The sequence below is a fragment of the Centruroides sculpturatus genome, unplaced genomic scaffold (assembly GCF_000671375.1).
Source record: "Centruroides sculpturatus isolate CEXI.00-Female unplaced genomic scaffold, Cexi_2.0 scaffold918, whole genome shotgun sequence".
In the NCBI taxonomy this organism is placed as follows: Eukaryota; Metazoa; Arthropoda; class Arachnida; order Scorpiones; family Buthidae; genus Centruroides; species Centruroides sculpturatus.
The window spans coordinates 81271-92499 of NW_019385109.1; the positions used below are offsets into that span (position 1 = coordinate 81271).

The 11229-nt window shown below is 31.7% G+C and overlaps 1 protein-coding gene across 1 annotated transcript in view; it reads left to right on the plus strand.

Annotated features, from left to right (window-relative positions):
- The first annotated feature begins 832 nt into the window (after positions 1–832).
- LOC111634864 overlaps positions 833–11229 on the plus strand; it is a 21029-nt gene continuing 10632 nt past the window's right edge. Inside the window, exon 1 of the mRNA XM_023379705.1 lies at positions 833–2179. The gene's annotated coding sequence lies outside the window, so the exon portion shown is untranslated. The remainder of the gene's footprint in view (positions 2180–11229) is intronic.

Consider the following 11229-nt stretch of genomic DNA (forward strand, 5'->3'; position numbering starts at 1 on the left):
TTTATTCTTTTGTAAAGCAGATTTAAAATAAAATTTGTTTCAGTTAATTGAGTATTTTGGCTCTTTTTTGAGCTCTTTACAGCTATCACAGTATTTATCATGTAGTAAGTGGCGAACAAAACTTTGCTTAAATTTTTTAAATTTTATTTAAATCTACTTTTTGTTATGTATACTTTAATAATAAAATATTTAAATATTTAAATGCTAAAAATGAAAAAAACATTTGAAAATGCAAAACAACATTCCTACATGAAAAATACAAAACCTCAACAAATACCCGGTTTAATTTACTTTATTAAAATTTGTAATCGAACATATAGTTTTATATTTATTATTTTCATAAAACATGTAATACGACCCAATGTTATAATTTATAAATGTAAATATACAGAAATTCCTGGAACGTTTTCTATCGTATAAAAACAACCTGCCACTAAATAAAAAGGAAAAAAAAAACACGATTAAGGTAGTCTATATAACGGAAGTACTGCAGTTTCTGTAGCAGGTAAGTACAGTACATTCGTCAGAAAAACGAAATGGAATCACTGCAAAGAAATGCGCATAGCCATATGCAAATTGCAGGAGCAATAGAGATGACAGAGGTGAGCAATCGGTTCATATGTTACTTAGTTTCGGACTATAAAGACCAGTAACCAGCTCGGGTAGTAAATGCTATCAGTGACGGCTCGCGCAGCCCAACTTTCAAAGAAGCGTAGAAAATGCCAGGGAGGCGTAAGCGGGCCAAATACCTTTAATTTACAACTGGGGAACGAAACCGTATCCTGGACTGCACGACCTCGGTTTGTCGTTGCACGCAGTTTCCACGCGTGATGAAAACGACGTGAGCACCATCCAGCGGTGTGTTACTCGATAGACATAAATACATCTGCGAACACGCAGAAGATAGAGTGGATCACACCAGCGCACAACAAAGCGTACAGACTGTCAGATTCGCCGAACGACCGTCGGAGCCGTTCGCTGCGGTACGTGACATCCGAAGCAGCACGTTGCAGAAAACAGGTCATTCTGTGTTCAACCAAATCATTTTCAACAGGTTTTATTAAGTCGGCTACATGCATTGAAACCAACAACCGGGGTGCCGTTAAGCGCTCGACACAGGGCTACACACATACCTGGACTTGTATTGTTGCCATCGTAACTGGACCACTGAATGACGAATGAATACAGCCTCTATCTGTAGGGAAATGACGAGTGTGGCGGTTTCCCGGAAACGCTACGTGCTAGCCGTTTTCTCGGAGCGAAACGAATATCATGGAGGCATCGATCGGCACCAGTGTAAATTTCTCGTACTCTGACAGCGGACCAGTACGTCACACGAATTGTGGGACCTGTGGTACAGCCTCTGCACTACCTGCACCCGACACTATGTACCAGCAAGACAATGTCCGACCGCACGTTGAATGGCGAACTCTCATCAGCCTTAACGGAATACATATCCTTTTCTGGCCGGCCGTCATCTTCTCTGGATCTCTCTCCCATAGAACTCCTGTGGAGTACACCGAGAACTACCGCCATGTACCATTCCATTCCATAGCCGATAAAGGAGTGCCCAGCTTGTCGCATTCACTCCTGAAGAAACAGTGAGGAAGAGGCGGTCTTATAGAAGACGACCAATCCGAGGAAGACAGGAGAGAGGTCACTACGTGACCAAAGCCGGTCTTATAAGAGACGACCCCCGCGAGAAAGGGAGACAGAATGCCTTCCGGGAGGACTTGGAGGGAAACCTGGCCCCTATTCAGGCGTTATTGGCTAGGAGGAAAACCTGGAAAAAACTCCAGCTGCCAGCTCGTCCGAGTGAGTCGCGAACCCCCGATCGAACTCCGGTTTTTAGGGTCTGGTCACCACCAAGAGGCGGTGACGGAGTCCACTCGGCCACCGGTGGGCACACCGCCATGTACCGTAGACCACATACACACTGCAGTGGACACAGCTTGGGAAAGACTACCTCTGACAACCATCAATCGTCTCATTGATAGTATGCCTCGCCATATATCGGCCTGCATAGCGGACCATTCATGTCATATTCGTTACTGAATTAACCAGTTTCCATCTGTTGCATATCTTTGTTTGTTCTTTTAATCATTTAAATATCTCCGGTCTTACAATGTGCACGTGGCTACCCGCACTTCTTTTTAGTGTTCGGATCTTATTTTTTGAGGTATGTATAATTTATTTACTTTATATTTAATCGTTACTGTAGATGGACAATAGATTTCCACCTTTAACTGCGTGGAAATCTATTGTCCATATTATCATATAATCCAGAAAACAAAATTACCCAAGATTACAATAAAACACAATTAAAATTAACAATAAAAATAAATACAATAAAAATTATATAATAACAAGAAATATAAAAAAGGGAAGACAAAATGACATAAGGACATAATAAAATCTCACATTATGTAGAAATCGTTGCATAAATGTTTCTATTTTGTAAAGTCCTAATAATAATAACGTTCAACAGGAGACATGTTATCAACGAAATGGTTAAAATTCGATCGATATATTTGACTCGTTCTTTGAAATTAGGTAATCCCAGTCTAACTCTTGCCACTTCAACATTATTAGTATATAATAGATGACAAAATTTGTTCAGAAAGAAGTATACTTTGTTTATTTGATTAGTGTATTTTTACTTATAACTTTTATTGTAGATGAATGCTATTGTTTCGGAATATATTTATAGCTATATTAAAGTAGTCTGGAAAAAGTTTAGATAGGATAGGTAGTAATGTAAAAAACAACAAAAAAATAGATGGCAGGAACACGATCTGGACTAAAATTTAAGTGTTTTAGCTTGGCAATGGTTTTTTTGACTTCTGAAAACGATAGGCTATAACGATTGGTAAAATTATTACAAGAAAGAGCTGTAAAATTATTATCAGGTAAAATACGAAAAAATCTAGCTTTAATATTGTTGTAAATCTCATATATCATGTCGTCAGGTATATGTTGTTTTTTCTTAGGTATTTCTCGGAAAAACTTAGGAATAAATCTCCAAACCGTACGAGGTGTCAAAAGCATAATTAGAAAGAACACTTAAGAAGTAATTTCCAAAAGATACTTGGCATTCTTTATAAAATTGTTTTTGGAGTATATAATGTAAGTGAAAGTGACGACGGTTTCCACTTCGTTTCCATCTGGCCCATTGTTTTCTAGTTACATTTCTCAACTTTTTAAGCAATGATTAAACCATTTACAAGAGGAAATATCAATTGTACGATATTGGAGGAACTTGCTTATAGTAGAATAAAAAAATATGATATATTTGATCAGTTAAAGCTTGTATTGACTATATTTTGGGTAAATATATATGTATTCAAATATTCAATTAAGACATAGTCATCTTGATAGAGAGTTCTAATTACCATACAATTTCCAAAGATTTCGGCAAATAAACAATTAGAAATATTTTAACTTTTTGCAGATGACTGTTAGAAAGATGTTGTTAAGCTTTGGCAGTGTCAATAATATCATTACTAGTAACAATATTAACGATAAAAATATAATAAAGTTATTAGCAATGTGGAATTATTTAAAAAATTACATTCAGTTTTAATTAAATGATATTATGCTTCAAAACGTACCTTAACGTTTTAAGGTAGTTATCGAAATTGGACCCTCCTACTCATTTTCCAATTATGATGAAACATCTGTTATTAATGACATGTACTATTTTTTAAAACAAACTAGTTCTGTCTCCGGGAGCACAAAGAAAGCCTTTATTCTTCGTTTTGGCTAGGCCTGAAAGGAAACACTAGTCAATAAAGGATGGGGCTTGATATATCTGTTTAATCTGTAAAAAATTACGGGAAAGTCGCACTGATTCGATGCTGTATTTCTCCACGGTCTTAACTGTCTCATCCTTCCTGCTATCAGTAGTAGCCTATATACTGTCTGTCGTTATAATGTTCACTTTATTTTTATGTCTCCTCTTTATTTAATAACATTCTTAATTATGTAAATCAAAAATTTAAATCAAATTAATAATAATACTGTATAAAACAAATCAATTTAACAAGTTTCAAGTTATCTTTATCAACAAATTTAAGTTTTAAGGAGAAATTAAAAATTAGTTTCGTTATTTAGTAATTGATTATTCTTTATACAGATTAAAAACAGACTTAAATGTCTAATATTTATGAGATGAATAAATATATTCCATGAAATAATAATTAGTCTCTTTAGAAAAGTGATCTTAAGTATATATATTTAAATCACATTTTTGACAGAAATATTTATTAATTTTTGAAAATTCGTTAAGTTTATTTAAATATCAATTTACATAAGTCCTATTTTACAGTCGAAATGAAGATCTACATTTTATTCTTTTGCACATTGTTAATCTGCAAAGTTGCCTGCAGACCTAATTCGAAACGTGTTTCAAGACAAGTTTGCGGTAATTTATATAAATTATTTGTTTATGAATCTTATTAACATAAAGCTAATTTTTAAGTTTGTTAAAATATTTGTTAATTTTAAATTTTAAAAAGTTGAAAACATAAAATATGGTTGCAGATTATCCTGAATCCCGCAAATCGAAGATATATAACTGCATCGAAAACGAGCTTCCTGATTATTACAGGAATAAAGTATTTTGAACTTTTTAAATACCGTTGTTAAGATTTCTACTATTTTAAAAAATAAACTTTAATTAACCGTTGTTACTCTCTGAAACTGCAGGGAAACTTTTTGACATGACACTAAAACCCACTTTTCCGATAGGGCAAATTTATATTCATTTCAAAACTTAATTGCGGATAAGATACTGATAACCTGTACAATGATGTTACCTAAGATTATAGCTAGATAAGGTCGCTACATTGTGCTTTATTGTATTCTTTCTGATAAACAAGAAATTGAGCAGTTTATGAGATATGTGATACTTTTTTCGGTTGTGAGAAAACAAAAAGAGATGATGAATGGGTAATGACGTTGTTAAGAAGTAAAATGACGACATATTTGATTCAATAATCCAGTAGTTAAAAACAAACAAAGCGAAAAGTGTCACAAAGTATCCCCAGTTTTCCGGTATATTTATGATATTATAGCATTTATAGAATATGTAAACACATATATTATATTTATAATATTACTTATAATTTAATTTATTATATATATATTATATATCATTTTGCCTACTTAGGTTAAAAGTTTTATTCAGTGTTTTGGAAAAAATTCTCTTCTTGAAATTATAAATATGGTTTGTGAATCAAAAATGCAACGGGTAAGTTTAAATATTAAAAGCATACTTACAAAGTAAATTAATGATTTTGAGTGTAAATTCAGTCATACCTCTGAACAATAGCCATTGATAAGAACATAAAAAATAGCCATTTTTGTGTTCTTATCATTTTGATGTTGTTGTTATTGAGGTTCGACTATTATTCGATTTGTGAAATTCACAGTACTGTATGCATTTTATTCTACATAGGAGGATCTGGAAGCAGAATATCCGGATTGCTTTTCTATTTTGGAATTCAAGGATGAAGCCGAGAATGAAGTAAGTGATAAATTATTTAATACTTCGTCAATTTATATTTTGTGAAATATACAATAATTACAATTTATTATTATTTCAGGCTGCAGTCTCTTACGCAATACAGTGTATGTCCGATGACGAGTAAAAAAATGGTTTTACTAAATATATAGTATTAAAACACTTTTAAATGTATTAAAATATTCAAGTAAATAGAACAAAATACCTATAAGTAGAAACATATTCTAGAGATTAATAATAAACATGTATAGAAAATTACAGTAAACTGTACCGAATCTAATATTTTAATTAATCATAAATACTTTAGAAACATATGTGAGAAGCTAGCCGGGGATACGGAGTAGTTTATTACTCGTGTGTCACTTAATCGGCGTCTATTCTCTAGAATAGTCCTCAGTTGCCCAAAAGAATGGCTTTTCCTAATTCAACGAAAATCGAGGGCGGAGGGACTTACAGTTTTGAAGTTAAATTTTAAAGCGAGACTAAAGATTTCATAATCTTCCGTTCTCTAGTCAGGATCCCGACACCAGTTAATCAAATTTAGATACGCGGATTAACACGCGTGTGACGAAGATAACACGGATTCGATTCAGATAATTGAAAGACATCTCTTAACAAATAATAAAAGAATTTAATAAAACGAAAGTAAATAAAATTACACAAAATGGAGATACTCAATAATTAAATATAAACGATTTAGATATTAAACGATTGAGAGGTTAACGAGAGAGAGAGCTCACAATTTCAATTAAAATCCTACTACCTCAAAGTTTACTTTATCTTTATCTTCTGTATTTTATGATTATACTTCGTTTCATGGAGAGGTCTTGATTTGGCACAATATTAAAAGTTTCTTCTATTCTCCTAATTAAACTCATTATTAAACTCGATGGGATACGACTAAGGGCGTTGGCCTTATGGAGCAAATATGGGATGCTTCTCTCCTCTATGAGATCTCCTGACGTACTCCCCGAATCATGTAGATCTTTGACTATATCTCATGATTTGTGACCAATCAGCATATTTGGATTCTTTCACGTGAACGGAGGAAAAGAGGAGTTATTGAGGGGTCGACAATTCCCAGGGTGTGAGATTTGTGGTAGATAAATGGAAAAGAAAAGGGTGTATCTACTTCCGTTAAAGGAAGTGGCTCTTTTATCAGTTTTCCAACGTTAGAAAATGATAATTTCACACCCAAAATGAAAGAATATTTTACTTCATACTTTTAACTTTATATTTAAATTGTTAATTAGACCCAGGGACTATTCGGATCTCACACATAAAAGATCGACTTATTTTTTTTATGTTTTTTACAGTATATAAACTGAAGTCGTATTAGCGATATTTTGCTATTATTTAATGACAAAATTAGACAGGAATACACAAAAAATAGTTTTCTTAACGGTCAAGAAGAAAATTACTTTTAATAAAGAGTAAAAATGTTGAAATTCTGCTGAACGTTAATTTATTTTTTATATATGCTGGGTGAACGAATCTCATACATTTATTTATAATGAATATTTATGACTTAGTTTGAAAAGAAAAAAGCAATGTTCTAAATAGGGTTTCTCATTTCCCGGTCTTTTGCTTGTCCCGAGATCCCGGGAAATCCTGGGATAGAATTAATTATTTTTAAGGTATACAAAATATCTTGAAACCAAATGATATAATTATTTTTCATTTTTTAAAGTAATTTTAAAGTTCTGTAACATCCAAAATCATATTAATAATGCTGTGTAAGATATATAATAACAAATTATCTTTGGATTACGTAGAAATTTTCACAAATAGAAAAAAATTTATTAAAGTTTGCTGGGAACTGCATACAAAAACAACAAAAAAAGTGCTTTGAATTGAGTTAAAAATTAAAAAAATGAAATTAGATCAAGCTTCTAACTTAGAAGGTAATTTTCGTTTTTTAAATAAAATATAATACAAAATATTGTAAATTTTTATAAGATTTTATAAAGCGAAGATGATCAATACTCCGATCACTCACTCTAATTCTTATTTTAGTAATGAAAAGTCTTGCTACCGAGAATGCCCTTTCCGATTCAATTGATGTGATTGAAATCGTGTTTAGTGCATNTCTTTTGCTTGTCCCGAGATCCCGGGAAATCCTGGGATAGAATTAATTATTTTTAAGGTATACAAAATATCTTGAAACCAAATGATATAATTATTTTTCATTTTTTAAAGTAATTTTAAAGTTCTGTAACATCCAAAATCATATTAATAATGCTGTGTAAGATATATAATAACAAATTATCTTTGGATTACGTAGAAATTTTCACAAATAGAAAAAAATTTATTAAAGTTTGCTGGGAACTGCATACAAAAACAACAAAAAAAGTGCTTTGAATTGAGTTAAAAATTAAAAAAATGAAATTAGATCAAGCTTCTAACTTAGAAGGTAATTTTCGTTTTTTAAATAAAATATAATACAAAATATTGTAAATTTTTATAAGATTTTATAAAGCGAAGATGATCAATACTCCGATCACTCACTCTAATTCTTATTTTAGTAATGAAAAGTCTTGCCACCGAGAATGCCCTTTCCGATTCAATTGATGTGATTGGAATTGTGTTTAATGCATTTAAGAGAAGACAGATATGTGTTTTTTCACCTGTAACCTGGAAGATTTCGAGTTCGTTTTTGAGATTGTAGTATTTCTTTTGCTCTCTAGCATTCTTGATTTGTCTACCTCGGCTGCTTTAATAGAAACATCAAGCTTATAGCTCGATAATTCGGCAATTCGTTTGGCTTCAATAATCAGGTTTATGAAGAAAAACATCATACTTGCAGACTTCATACTCGTTTGTATCCTTGCCCAATTTGCACAACCTGGCGTTACGAAGCTATTAGAGCTACTGGGCATGGTTAAAAGTTAAGACAGCATAAGCGCAATTATTACATATATTACAGGTTCCGACAAGTAAAGAATTTTCAGAGTCCTGCCACAAATAACCTGCGTATTGATTATTGACCATTTGTGACATACCATAACGAGCAAAAATTTTAAAATTTAATAGATAGGTTTAAAATTAATAAATACAAATGTATTCTTACAGTGAATGAGTTTATTATGCTTTCTATTTGCAAAATTCCTCAACATTAAAAAAAAATAAGATAAAAGTAAATTTTTAAGAAATTTGCGGGATTTCCCGGGTTAAAAAAAACAACCGGGATCCCGTTTGAGAAACCCTAGTTCTAAACTAACAGTTTTATTTTACTTGATTTAACTTTAAAGAAGCAACATTTATCAGTTTATTTCTTTTATTCTTAGTATTATTATCATGCAAATAAGTTAGAGATATGAATTATTTTACATCTCATATTTTATACGAGATTATTTTACATTCAATGCATTAATTTCCTTTGCAATAAATATGAAGTAAAGAACTTGAGATCAGAAATTCTACTAAGGAGGGAGTCACTAATTTCAATGTCAAACCTTTATGCTGTTTATATTACTATTCTGTGTTCGTCGTTTGCAACGAAAGCGTGGAAAAATTAAACAAGTCTCATAAGTTTGTAATTCTACACACGTTTTATTAATACAGTTTATTTTTAAATATATGTAGTACTAATAGATATGTCAGGCGATCCCCGAGCAAAATGTAAGAACAGCAAATATTGAAATGAAAAGCATGTTAACATTTTGATTATTTTACTATACCACTGCTGTGTTTATCATGAAATGTTAAATAAATTATAAAAAGAAAATAGAAAATGTAACAAAACTAAATAAAAACGACAAAAATCTACTTTAAAAAGAAAAATAAATCGATCTTATTTATATTTATTTAAGAAAATTAAGAAAAAACGAAAATTATTTTGAGGCAAATTAACCAATGACTTTTGATTGGCATATTGGAAAACTCTCAATATGTGTTTTGCGCTTGCTAAGATTGTGATGCTCGTATTGTACGGATTGGCGCAATTTCATTGGCCAATCCGTACAATACAAAATTTTCGTTTTTCAACAGAAAATTGTTGTTTATTTTCATGAATCAAGAAATTGAAATTGTTTTCTAATATTAACTGTAACGTCCCATTCACAACCAAATATGAAATGGTAATCAACCAACCAATCAAACAGGAAAAGCAATGGCCGTTGGTTCGGGAGATGCTCAGATACGTGGCCGTATCTCAAAAAGCTTCCAAGTTATGCCATACGTAAGTTTTAGCCGAGAAAGTTATGCAAAGCATTGCTGGTTTTTTCCTATCGAAATGCCAAATTACGTTGATCTGACAGAAAGATTGCCTGCTGCAGGCGAGAGATTAAAGATAACACGACCAAAAGTAGTAGTCAACAATTTCTGAATGAAAGAGTAATTACTCAAAATTTTAATTACATTTGCTCAAAAACTATATTGAGCTGTGTAAAGAACAGACTAACTAACTAAGTTTCTTAATACTCGTACATTTGATCCTCCTTATAATGAACACCTAAAATATTGGTTTTAATTAAAACTGCCATATAATCAGTTAATTAGTTACTTATTTATATTTATTTAATAAGGAAACAAAAATCTTTGAAAGGGGAGGCGAATACAGTTATCAATAATAATAAAGAAAATAACAATTATTTGTAATTTTTCCACAGTTACAGAAATCCATAATTTATAGCGTTTAACATCACAAAAATAACTAATAATAAAAGTACAGTAAGATCCCACTTAACGCTGATTCGATATAACGTGGTCTGCTCGAAGCTTTATAAAAAGTTCAAACTACACTGATTTAAGTTATCGCGGCATTTCATTGATTCATATATAATACAATTATTTACTAACACGAACCGATCAGAAAAAGGTGGCAAAAAGGTGTACTTTTTTTCAATCTATGGTGCAATTTTGGAAAAAAATATATAACATCGTGGATGCCATAAACAATATCGGCTTCGCTTGGCAAGAATTAACTGATAAATGCACGACCGAAGTGTGGAAGAAGTTATGGCTGAAAGTGTCCAAGAATTCTCAACGAGAAGAGCCTATCGTTGTATGGTTTGGTTGACCAAACTCAACCTAATCCAGGGGTGTCCAACCTTTCTGTTTCTCTGGGCCACATTGGAAGAAGTCATGGTGTTTTGGGCCACAAGTATATTTTGACCCGATCCTTAAATATACAAGTATATTTAAGTATTAACATGTCTACATTATAGTAATAAGTATTAAAAGTTTACCACAAAAAAGATTATTTTTAAAAATTGCTTTTACAGACACTTTCAATTTTTATTTAGAAATAATAAATTCATTTATTTTATAATAAATGAATTTATTATAAAGGAGACAAACAAAAATTTATTTGAAAAACACAATTATTTGTTTTATTTGGGTCTCTAATTAATAAAAAGCGACAAGACAACATTTTAAAGTGCATTTTTATTCAACTAATATATTTATAAATAATATGTAGCCCAAAAAGTAGCCAATGTGCCAACTGATATTTTTTACATCAAACTAATAAAAGGGTAGCCAAATTTGGCGCAAAGTAGCCGAATCTTGCAACGCTGGAAGGAATACTAAATAAAGCTGGAGTTGAGACTCAAAGAATTATAGACTCAATGCGGGGAAAGGAGAAAGAGGACAAAAGATGAAGTGAGGAAGGTTGGAAAATTAAGGGTCCATATTGCATAACAGGAGGTCTATTTAACCTTTCTCATTACTTTTTATCTTTAGGTCTTTTTCTCCTTTCCCCT